This window comes from Lissotriton vulgaris, chromosome 2_1 (assembly GCF_964263255.1).
Source record: "Lissotriton vulgaris chromosome 2_1, aLisVul1.2, whole genome shotgun sequence".
NCBI lineage: Eukaryota > Metazoa > Chordata > Amphibia > Caudata > Salamandridae > Lissotriton > Lissotriton vulgaris.
This window is the reverse complement of record NC_141687.1, coordinates 985,321,987-985,334,600: the sequence shown is the minus strand read 5'-3', so window position 1 is coordinate 985,334,600 and position 12,614 is coordinate 985,321,987. Positions and strand designations below refer to the sequence as shown.

At 46.3% G+C, this 12,614-nt stretch overlaps 1 protein-coding gene across 1 annotated transcript in view; it reads left to right on the top strand.

The window, feature by feature from the left end:
- The window catches only part of CERS6 (ceramide synthase 6), an 814,747-nt gene that overhangs the window by 448,657 nt on the left and 353,476 nt on the right, over positions 1 to 12,614 (top strand). The gene's annotated exons all lie outside the window — the stretch shown is intronic.

Here is a 12,614-nt window from a genome sequence, read left to right as displayed (position 1 = left end):
GCATGGATGAGGATCTTGGAGGATATCCTCTTGTTGACGGGGAGCCAGTGCAGGTTTCTCAGGTGTGGGGTGATGTGGCTGTGGCATGGTACATCGAGGATCAGTCGTGCCGAGGTGTTTTGGATGTGTTGCAGTCGTTTGAAGAGCTTGGTCGGGGCTCCCGCGTGTAGGGCGTTTCTGTAGTCGAGTCTGCTGCTGACAAGGGCTTGGGTGACTGTTCTTCTTGTATCTTTCGGGATCCAACTGTAGATCTTGAGGAGCATGCAGAGGGTGTTGAAGCAAGAGGAGGAGACGGCGTTGACTTGCTTGCTCATGGAGAGTGTTAAGTAGAGGATGATTCCCAGTTTGCGTGCGTGGTCGGTGGGTGTCGGGGCTGCACCCAGTGCCATCGGCCCCAGGAGTTGTCCCAGGCTGAAGGGTTGGAGCAGAGGATGAGGACCTCCGTTTTGTCTGTGCTCAACTTCAGTCGGCTGATCTTCATCCAGTCGGCGACGACCTTCATTCCGTCGTGGAGGTTGGCTTTGGCGGTGGTGGGGTCCTTGGTGAGGGAGAGGATCAGTTGAGTGTCGTCGGCGTAGGAGATAATGTTGAGCTCGTGCTGTTGGGCAACATGTGCGAGTGGGGCCATGTAAATGTTGAACAGTGTCGGGCCTGGGACGTTCCCCGGGGTACGCCGCAGATGATCTCGGAGGCTTCAGATTCGAATGGGGGGAGGCGGATGCTCTGGGTTCTGCCGGAGAGGAAGGAGGTGGTCCATTCCAGAGCCTTGTCTCTGATTCCTACGCCGTGGAGGCGTGCGCGTAGTGTGCGTTGGCAGACGGTGTCGAAGCCGGCGGAGAGGTCCAGGAGGAGGAGGGCTGTGGTGTCACTGTTGTCCGGCAGGATCCTGATGTCGTCGGTGGCGGCAATGAGGGCGGTCTCAGTTCTGTGGTTGCTGCGGAAACCCTGACTGGCAAGGGTCCAGGATTCTGTTTTCATTGAGGTATCGGGTTAGCTGCCTGTTGACTAACTTCTTGATGACCTTGGTCGGGAACGGGAGCAGAGAGATGGGCCGGATATTCTTGAGGTCTCTTGGGTCTGCCTTGGGGTTTTTGAGTAGGGCGTTGATCTCTGCATGTTTTCAGCTCTCTGGGAAGGTCACAGTCTCGAGGGAGAGATTGATGACGTTGCGCAGGTGGGGTGTGATGGAGCTGCTGGCTTTGTTGAAGATGTGGTGCAGGAATGGGTCTGACGGGGAGCCGGAGTGAATTGTGTTCATGGTTTTGATGGTGCCATTGGTGCTCATACTGTCCCAGGCTAGCAGCGGGTTGTGGTTGATAGTGTGCGGAGAGTCTGTGTTGTGTTGCTGACTGTTGGGGCTGTCTGGGTGTTGAAGCTGTCCTGGATGTCTGCTATCTTGCGGTGGAAGACAGTGGCGACGGAGTCGCACAGGGCTTGTGACGGCGGGATGTCGTTGGTGTTGGAGCTGGGGTTGGAGAGTTCCTTCACGATGTTGAAGAGCTCCTTGCTGTTGTCGGCATTGTTGTTGAGGTGGTCTTTGAAGGAGGTCCTCTTGGCAGTCCTCATGAGGTGATGGTCCTTGTGGGCTGCGTGGCTGTGCAGGGTTTGTTCACTGTGCCATTTCTTCTCTTGTTTCCGGCAGGCTCGCTTGGAGGCTAGGAGTTCCGGGGTGAACCAGCTGGCCCTCTTGCTGGTGTCTCTCTTGGGGAGGTTTCTTCAGCGGGGCGAGGGTGTTGGCACAGTCGTCGATCCAGCGTCTGAGGCTGTGGGCAGTGTCGTCGGTGTTGGAGGGTTCAGTGGGAGGGCTGTCGGCGAGGTTTGCGTGTAGTTGGTCTTTGGTGATTTTGCTCCAGTAGCGACAGGGGATCTGTTTGGTGCGGTGGTGTTTTGTGGGTTCCTGGAAGGTGAAGTGGATGCAGTGGTGGTCGGTCCAGAGGAGTTCAGGGGTGTGGCTGAAAGAGACGTGGGGGCTTGAGGAGAAGAAGGGGTCGAGCGTGTGGCCGGTGGAGTAGGTTGGCGTTGTGACAAGTTGCCTCAGTCCGAGGTTGGCGAGGCTATCGATCAGGGTTGTGGAGTTGCTGTATTTGTTGTTCTCAAGATGAAATTTCAGGTCTCCGAGGAGTATGTAGTCGATGGAGGTCAGAGCGTGCGTGCTGATAAAGTCAGCGATGGAGTTACTGAACTGGGGTCGGGGTCCCGGTGGTCTGTAGACGAGGTTGCCTCTGAGGGTGGAGTTGGGGTCTATGTGGATCTGGAAATGCATGTGTTTGGCAGTGATGAGTGTCGTCGGTGCTGGTCGAGACCCTGATAGTGTTCTTGTGGGCGATGGCGATCCCTCCTCTGACCCCGTTGGTGCGATCTCTGCGGGTGATCTTGTAGCCATCTGGAATGGCTATGGCGATGTGGGGTGCGGAGGAGTCGTTCATCCAAGTCTCTGTCAGGAAGGCATTGTCCGGGGATGATGTGTCGAGCAGGTCCCAGAGCTCGACGGTGTGTTTGCGTGTGGAGAAGATGTTCAGTAGGATGCATCGGAGGTGGTTGAGGTCTTTCTTGGCGGGTGGTTCGGCGGCTCTGAGACTGGTGTAGCTGCAGTTCCGGCAGGTGAAGGGGCCGTGTGTGCGTTCCGGGGCGGCCTTGAAGCAGGTGTGGGCCCGTCTGGAATTGAGAGCGTGCAGTGTGCTGGCATCGTAGTGGCGGCGGTCATTGTGGCGGGCGCGGGGACCAGGGGTTTTGACGCTGGGCACAGTCTAGGCACGGATGGGCGCAGACGGGCTTGCCTAAGGTGCGCCTTCGGTGCGCCAGCAGCGTGCCCGCTGCGCCATATATGGGGACGTGAGAGGGAGGAGCAGGTGGATGGCGGGAGGTAGGGGCAGCAAATGGGCATTCAGGGGGGGCGGTGCCGCAGGGGATGCAGCGGCGGGAACGGGAGCGGCGAACGGAAGGCAAGGGCACAGAATTACAGGGGTCACAGAAGGAAAAAACGGGCACAGAATCACGGGCTCGCAGAAGGAAAAACGGGCACAGAGTCTAGGGGTGACGATTCAAACAGAAGGAAAGAAGGGTACAGTAGAAAATACAGGCACAGGGGGAAGTCTGACAACAGCAGTCACAGACAACAAAGAAAAAAACGATAAGGGCAACACAATGAATGACACCAAAATAGGACAGACCTAAGGCATACCACTGGGCACCACGGATGAGGCACAGGTGGTAGCCTGCGGTGGAGGAGGGCCTCAACTTTCCTCAGCAGCGGCAGCTAGGGCAGGGTCAGGACGCTTAGGCGATGCTGTGCGGAGGGGGAGCGACCTACCTAACAAGGTCAAGGGTCGCTCCCCCTCTGTTACAAATATCGTTTTGTAGTTATCTTTGTGTTTTAGTTCATATATTAATTTTATATGTTAAATATGGTTTGTATAATTGTTGACAATATTTTTAAATATAGTTTGTTATTTATAACTTATATATATTTAATAGTAATTTATAGTGTGGAGATGCAGGTTTGTAGGGGTACAGGGTGGGAAGGTAATTAAGTATAATTGATTAATAATAATATTTAATTTAGTATGTAGTGGATAATTAATTAGGTAAATTGTGTATTTGTTATATTTTAAGTCCTGTTTTAATTGTGGGTTGTTTGGTTTGTAGGGGTAAAGGGTGGGAAGTTCATTAAGAAAAAATTGGCTGATAATTTATTATCAATTTATTGATAAGTTAATCTATTGTTAATTATGTAAATTGTCTATATATTATATTTCAAAAATTATATTTTAGGCGGGGTTTGTTGAGTTTGTGGGGTATAGGGTAGGAAACGAATTAAGTAATTATTGATCAATAAATAATAATGGATGCATTAATTATTAATTGATTGTTAATGATATAAATTATGTAAATATTATATTCTTTAAGTTTTCTTTTAGGTGCGGGTTGTTGGGTTTGGAGGGGTATAGGATGAGGAGTAGTAATCCATTAACAATGAATTATTAGGTTACTGATAATTATTAAATTCCTTATTAACTATGTCAATTGTTAAATATATATTGATTTTTTACATTACATATTAGGAGCAAGCTGGTGTATTTGTAGGGGCATAGGGTGGGAAGGTATTTAGTTTTTATTTTATTAAAAATATATTATTCATTTATTATTAAGTATCTATTTGATCATTAAACATGTCAATTGTGGTATAGTTCTTTATTTTAGTTACATTTTAAGTGTGGTATTTTAGGTTTGTGGTAGTATAGTATAGGAACGTAATTGAATAATACATTAATTTAAAAAAATGTATAATTCATAATTAATTATTCTTTTTTTCATGTCCATGTAAATTGTTAAATTGTGTTTTTAATTTTATAAATATACATTTTATATTAAGAGTTGTATATTTCTAGTCAACTAATAGAGTTATTAGAATATGTTTTGTGTTTGTAGTGAAGTAGTTTACATACTGTTGCACAAACCAAAGTGGTAATAGTAAATGTATCCCTTCTGTAGTCCAACGCTTTCCTTACTGTTGCACAGACTGGAGTGGGAATAGTAAATGTAACCCCTATGAAGTCCAATGCGTTCCCTACTTTTGCACAGACTGGAGTGGAAATAGTAAATGTAACCTCTCAGACGTCAATTGCATTCTGTACTGTTGACGAGACCGGAGTGGTAATAGTAAATTTCATCCCACCGAAGTCCAATGCTTTCCCCACTGTTGCACAGACTGGAGTTGGAATAGTAAATATAACACCTCTGAAGTACAGTGCTTTCCCTATTGTTGCACAGATTGGAGTTGAAATAGTAAATTTACCCACTCCCATGTCCAACACCTTTCCTACTGTTGCACAGACTGGATTTGGAATAGTGTATTTTTTTATTTTCTTATAAAAATACAATTTTTAAAAATGGTATTTCAATTTTGTAATATACTTAATAATTGTTTTTAATTGTATTGTTTTTTATATTCAATTATTTAGTAATTTCATTTAATGTTTCGTAATTGTGTTCTATTATTTTTTATGTTTCAATTTAGATTTTCATATAATTCTGCATTTTATAATTGAAAATTAAAAACCATAGTTTAAAAAATGTAATATAAATTAAAATATATATTTTTATTAATAGTGTTGCATTATATATATGTATATATAAACATGTATATATATAAATATTTATATATGTTTGTGTGTTCCTATATGAGTATATATTTTTAAAGATTAAACATGATTTATGATTATTGTAATGTTATATTTCAAATATTTTGGATTTACTACTTTATAGTATGTATGTATGACAATCAATATTGTTGTATGTTTTTTAACAATATCAGTGTGAAACAGTATTTTTTCGATATTTTTTTATTTGGCATTATAAGTATACAAAAATTATATTTTTGTGATCAATATTGTTGGCACAGGGGAGGAGCCAAGCTCGCGACCGAGATGGCCGCATTGTAGCTCGGCTCCGTCAACCTCCTGCCTGAAACACATATCCTGTACTTCATCCTGCCCCGAGGAGACACATTTGGCGGAATATGGGAAGGTGAAACGCTGCTCGCACTTACCGTCTGGCCTGGGGGCTCCGAGGTGCCGCGGATCTGGAGTTGTGCTCTTGTTTGCTCCGGAGCCTCCGCGGCGTGCGGGCCGGGTACTCGCCTGTGAAGCTCGGCCGGAGCGGGGCATCGACGCCGGCCCCAGGTGGAGGAGAGGGGTCGGCTGAAGAGGCCATCGTGCGGTAGTGCCGGTGGCAACTGACCGGGCCCGGTCTGGTGGCCCGGGGGCTCTGTTGCGGGGCGCGGCCCGCCTCGTACGGGGGTAGACTGTACAGGAGGCTTGTCCCCCCTTTGTTGTCCTGTCCGGCCATCTTGAAGCCCTTCGCCCGGAATCGGCGGGCAGCGCCCGTGAGACGGTGGCGCTGGCGACCCCTTGTTTTTTGGCAGCCCATCTTCCTGCACCAAGATTGCCATTACCGGGGATCGACGGAACTCCGGTGGGCCCTATTCGACGGCCCGGTCGGAGGGTTGAGGAGCGGAGCGTCCCTGCTGCACTGACAAAATGGCGGCCGGCGCCCTGGGTCCCGGATTTGTTTGGGGCGGCGAGTCTGGTCTGTCGAAATGCACGATGCCTGAAGCTTGTGGGAGTGAGCCCACGATTGGCGATGTCCGCGCCGCCCTATGTTCTTGGCGTGCGGCCATGGCCTTTGACGCAGCTGTGCAAGATAGCGGTTCTGCCGCCATGCCTGTTGGGCCGTCCCCCATGAATGCGGCCCGACTGAAGAAGTGTGCTGCTTTGCCTCCCTCGGATGTTGCAGTGAGTGATGCCGTCGTTCACCTGGGAGACCGTATGTCTGAGACCCCGGACCTCCAGGAAGTTTTGATTGTGGCGGACATGGGTGAGGGCCCCACGTCGGGGCCCGTCTGGGTCAGTCTGGCTGGGGAGCTTGGTGGCTGTTTGACTCGAACTGCTTTGGTGGGGTCCCATGGCTGCCCCGCAGGGGACACCTCGCCCCCTTGGGGAGCGGGACCGCACCCGGACTGTTTGCTGCTCCTGATGTTGCTCTTAGACAATTTGGTCTTCTGCCGCCATTGTTTGCATTGCTGCTCAAGACTGGAATCCCCTGTTTTGCACCCTTGGCCTGCCTTGTTTCGATCATGTGTACACTCCATGCCGAACTGCTTGCTGTATTCTACTTTACTGTATACTAAAGCTATGACCAGGAGAGGACAGGGATGAGACGGAATTGCCTCGGCGGACTGCTAATTATTGTATGGAGATGAGGACTGCTCGCAGCTGTAACAATATGACCGATTCCTCTTCATGTTCCTGGTATTTGAGGTTGTGTCTATCTCGTTTCGATGTGGGTTTCAGCAGTGTTAAGGCGGGGGGTAGGAGCCGAATGTTCGATTCCATATCTCCTCTCCCACTGGTTTTCTTTCCCCCTTCCCTTCTCTTTTTGTCTGTTGTGTTCTTTTCTCACTTTCTGATTCTTCTATATTTCGGGTTCCACTTAGGGCGACAGGCACGCTGCTGGGGGGGGTAGGCCGTAGCCTTCTGCAGGGGTGCAGGGTGGTGTGGGAGGGATGGGGTCTTTGTATTGTCCGTTCTTCTTAGTTCTATGGCTCTTATGTATCCCTTTATCGGGGCGCTGTGTCTGCGCGCGTCCTCCATGGAGTGTTAGCCGGCAGTGTGGGGTATGACTTCCTCACGTCCATGATATTGATAGCATATAAATCTTGTCTTACTCGCCTCGACCCCGATCGTGGGTCCCTAGTTCTGTGTCCTTTATTCGCCATGGGACGCGTATAGCGGCGCTGCGCTCTTTCTTTCCTGTTTTAATATTCCTTTCTCTGCCCTTCCCCCCTCCTTTTCCCTTTATTTGGGTTAGTATAGTGGATGGCTATCTTAGCGTTGCTGTTCTGATTCTTTTGTACTGTACCAGCACACATTCAGGTGGTGACGGGTTGATGGTGGGCAGCGGTGGGAACTGATTTGAAACGGGGCGACTCTATGTTGACTTTTGCCAATTGCTGCTATTACTTCCGCTTCTCACTGCTCCTTTGTATTGATGCTTTACCAACTGCCCACCATAGGATTTCGGATGTCAAAAGTTGCTACTGCTCCTGCTATACTTCCTTTATATTATAAAATTAACCTTCTTTGATCCTGCTCCTAGCTGTTATACTCGGCCTCTTAATGTTGATTGCTTGTTCATATACTGCTGAGAAACTGCTGGGGAATTCCAATGCTGACTTTGTGCGCTTATAATGTGTCGTGGCCGGCCTGATTGGTTGTAGGCCCGTATTTGTATGCTTCTACTTGCACAATAAAGGTTTAAAAAAAAAATATATATATATATATATTGTTGGCACAATATTTGTGTATCACGATATTTGTGTGATTGATATTATGTCATTGATCCCGACATCCAGTCAATCCTCAGCAAACTCAGGTAGCAGAAAATCTCTATAGTTTCTCACGATTTCACAATTAAGTACAAAATCAAGTCCTTGAAATGCTACACTGGAAACATATTGTGATTCAGACAGGTCTTTCAATGAGTCATGTTTCCTGCCAGCTCCTCTCCTTCCTGGGAGACTATCACTATCAGTTGTCTAATACATAACAAATGCCCATTCACTTGTTAACAGAAATAACTGCAGTGGAAGTGAAAAAATAGCTTGTTCAAGATAACTGTTTAATGTGAAAACGAGCCTCTTACCACTAACGTACACGTCAACATTATGGCATCCGTAGTCAGCCTAACCTAAGTCAATACATCATGTTTTTTAATTTGTGTGCTTAAAATGTCTAAATATGATTACCTACTACATATTATCATTTATTATAATGTATAATTCAGCATAAAATGTGCACTTTTCCGTTCAATGTGTTTAAATTACAACATGACGAAATTCATTCTATCAATTGTCATACTTTATCAAACCCAATGGCAAGCAAAGGAAAACGTGAATTTAGAAACATGAAGTGTTTCTGCAATTCATCATCCACTCAGTATACTCAACTATTTAGCAAAGGCTAACCCTAATTAAATTATAATCACATTTTACTGGGATAGGTGCACAATTTATTCTCTTTGTTTTTTTTATGGTGTTTATTAAGCTGTATTTTATTTTAGAATGATTTGAGAGGATCTAATGTAGATGTTGTTTCTATAATGAAATATTACTTTTTTCGATACCTTTTTAATTGTCAATTTTGGCAGCATCTCCCCCTACGTTAGATTTGCCTTTGTAGACTCTGTTGTATTCTGAAAATCATAATACACGTGCCAGTAAAACAAAACAAACCGCCAGACTTGAGTGATGCGGTGGTGGCGGTCCAACCACCTGGTTACAACTTGGGCAGTCGGATCGCCCTGGGACCGCCATTCCTCCGCTGTTCCCTGGAGGTGGTGTGGTGGTCTTAAGGCTGCAATATACTTGGTCGTACCTCTGTGGTTCCACCAAGCATATTACAAGTTTCCTCTGCACCAGAGTTTTCATGGAGGTTCCACCTCCATGAAGACCCTGGCGGAGAGGAAACAAAAGGGGTCCTACAGGGCCCACTGTGCCTCCACCGCATATAGATGCACACAGGGAGACAAAAAATGTGCCCCCTGTATGCATTCACATAGGTTCCTGCACAGTGTGGACTTTCGGGTCCATGCCATGTAGGAACCATGTTGCGTGGTCCCATTGCGGTGCCTTTTTCAAAGGGACCAATGCCTCTGAAAAAGGCACTGCCACGCCACCAGCCTGCCAGACTACTTAAAAGTCATAATCTGGTAGGTGGCCGACAACAACCTTCGTCGTAACGGTGGCGCAGTGGTTTGCTCAAGAGTTGAGGAGACAGGCACCTCGCTGCCTTGCTAAAAGAAACATGTTTGAGGACCAAAACAACCCACTAGACCCACATAGAAGTCTGCTACAGACCAGAGAGGGGTTGAAGGTCATAAGAACTGGGACAAGGAAGTAGTATTGGAGGAATAAGATTGCAAGTGAGCAAATAAAATATGACTTCCTCATCACTTTCTCAAGCCAGTCCTATTTTCAAAACAGATGCCTCCAGCATTGTTCGCTTACCATGGTCCCAGCTAGAAAGGGCAACAAAAAGACACAAAGGAGGAACAACTGAACCCCAAAAGCCAAAATAGCCCAATGCAAATTAACATTCATTGGGAGCCGAAAAGACAAAGTACACAACCAGTGTGCCCACAGAAACCTCCATAAACGCCTACCATTATGAGACAACAAGAAAGCCAGTGAAGCCAACATACTCCATCAGCCTGTTACATGGAGAAATAAACATATAAGGCACTAAAAAGTAGCAGCAAGAAGTTGCAATGCAGCTGACACATCCCAGACCATGCAAAAAAAGGAGAGGATTGCGTAGAAACCGGAGCCCACCCCCACTGCCAGCAATTTGCATTGCGTTACAACTCTGTAGTTTGTGGAATCTCAAAGCGATGTGTTGTTCTCAAAACCCTACATGGAGGCTCCTCTACGTCTATTAAAGTGCAGTGCTCCTCCAAGTCTGCCTCTTAGTTTCTAGCCATTGCTTTTGAAGCATGCCTCATTGTAAACAGTCTAACATTCCCAAATAGCTTAAGTACCTTTGAGACCTGTGAAACCAGGGCCTCAGAAAATAGTGCGGAATGCCACCCGCCAAATCCATCCAATTCTATTTTCCAATTCTCAGAGTGAAAAAGGCAGAGAAATTTAAAACAAAATAAAGACAACAGACAGTCGGCTGGCTGCACAACTAAATGGCTCACTTGGCCTGCCAGAAATAACGATAGGCCTAAAAGAAAAAGGGCAATGTGATAACACAGTTACAATCGGGTACTTTTTACAACAACTCTTAATTAAAACAATGTACTTTGTTTTTCTTATTGCAAATTGAAGCTAGAACTAATTTAAATGTATAGCTATAAAATTAAGGCGGTGTTTTTCAATTTTGTGTTCTAAATGAGATTAGCACCTTATTGGAATTTTGGAACCTGGACTACAAATTGGAATACGTTATTTGTAGGCAAAAATAGAAGTAGGGGCCAACTCTTAAGGCATTGTGTGGTTGCAAGCTCCTTGTCTCTCAAGGTGTGTTAGTTACCTCTACCAGTAAACCCAGGCTCGTCCTATAACCTTTGTAGATTTTTCTTCCATCATGGTTAGCTAACTTTAACTCGATAGTGAAGACAGTGGTGAACACATCTTGGCTGGTAGCTCTAAGCAGCCTCTCTGTGCTGCTGCACACCTCGGATTCGCTCTCCGGGTGCAAAGCCCAGAAAAATCCTGTTCCCTCCGAAAGTATGCCTCCTCCACCTTATGCTTCATTTAGGGATATGCAAACTGGAGCGCTGTATGGAGAACTCCAAATAGTGATGTGTTTATTTTTCTCTTCTCTTCTGTGATTGGTTAGTCTTGCTTTCTCCATCATCAAAGCAGTTGTTGGAATTCTACCAAAGTGGCAGTGGAGAGGGAGCATCTTTTCTGTTGGCTGGGCACCCAGAGTAAGAGAAGGAGCTCTGCAGCAGTATATGAAGGCTGTTTTTCACCACTGAATATGGTGTGCTGCATGCTCCTCTGTCCTTGCTTCTAGTGAAATGCAGCTATTGCTGTCCATGGATGCGAACAGTCATATTGACTGAAGTTGCAGTACAATAATGGATTTAAATCACCCTCCTCATCTACATGAGCCTTCCCCGGCAGATAATGACAACTATTGCCACCTCCCCGTACCACTTGGTGAAAACATCCTTGCAAATGATAGTTACTCATTTACATTTCTAGAGGACATGTAAACCTGAGAATTGCCCATGCCCACTCAGTTAAATGCATGGGGGGCGGGGGAGGGGGGGTGTAATATGAGAACCCGGCTTCTAGCACTCTCTGTGACAGGATTTCACAAAACTGGGAACATTATGTCAATTCTAGAGTATCTTAATCTGCTTCAGAAAAATAGTGAACTTCTTCAAATTAATTTTGTACTTGGCATAGGATGTTATGATCTCAATTTTATGTCATATCCGTCTCCTCATCACGTCAAAGAAGCATGTAATGTCCCTTTCTGTGGTGCCATCTAAGTCAAAGGTAATGACATGGCACTTCCTGGGATGCCATTGTGGACAAAACTCGCAATGTCTATCCCTGTGATTTTGGCCAAAGGCTGTAGATATGCAGATGAAGCACTAGTTCAATCATTTAATCCACAAGGCTTACCAACACTTTAGGCTATAAGGTTTGCACAAGCAGGCCCTGATCTGTATTGTAACTCTTTCCTCAGTTAGGTTGCTGCTTTTCATAAAGGAGGAGCATCATATTCAATGTGTGTCAATCTTTATATTTACTGGGAAATAGCAATTATGTATTTGGTTTCATAAGGTGCAAAGAGGCATGTGCCTTATAAATATCATGATATCAAGAATAACATGTGCTTTCCAATGTATATGCAACACAAGGCAATAACACAATCCCACGAGAGGTATAGAATTAAGGAGGAAAGAGAAAGTGATGTATAATATTTATAAGAATTTCAATCAGATTTAAAATAGCTGCTACAAGATGTCAGCTCATGTGCATTAACAAATACTTAGGGCCTGATTATGAGTACGGTGGTCGATAGGACGGCCGTACTCGCGGTGGCGGTCCAACCACCGCCACACTATGGGCCCACCAACAGTATTATGAATGTGGTGGTCGGACCGCCAGGAGACCGCCGGCCCAACAGGATCCTGCTGGTCCGGCAGTCTGCAACCGACATGAATGTGCTGGCAGTGCTGCTGCTGGCACCACCAAGCGTATTCTAATTTGCCTTTTCATCAACCTTTTCATGGCGGTGATCCGCCATAAAAAGGCTGGTGGAAAGGCAGCTAAGGGGATCCTTACAGCGCCACGGCTGAATTTAGGCCTGGGGGTGCATGTGAGGGGTTACATTTGTGTCCCCCTGTTATTGCACCCCAGTTCCTGCACAGTGTGGCATGCGTGGCACACCATTCAGGAACGTGCTGCAGAAGTGGTCACGGCTGCTGGCTACATGTTAGGGTCCGCTATGAGCTAACAGCCCACCTCTGTGAAACCACTGCAGCAGCACCTGTCCGAACTTGATTACACTTGTAATCTGGAGGGCTGGCAC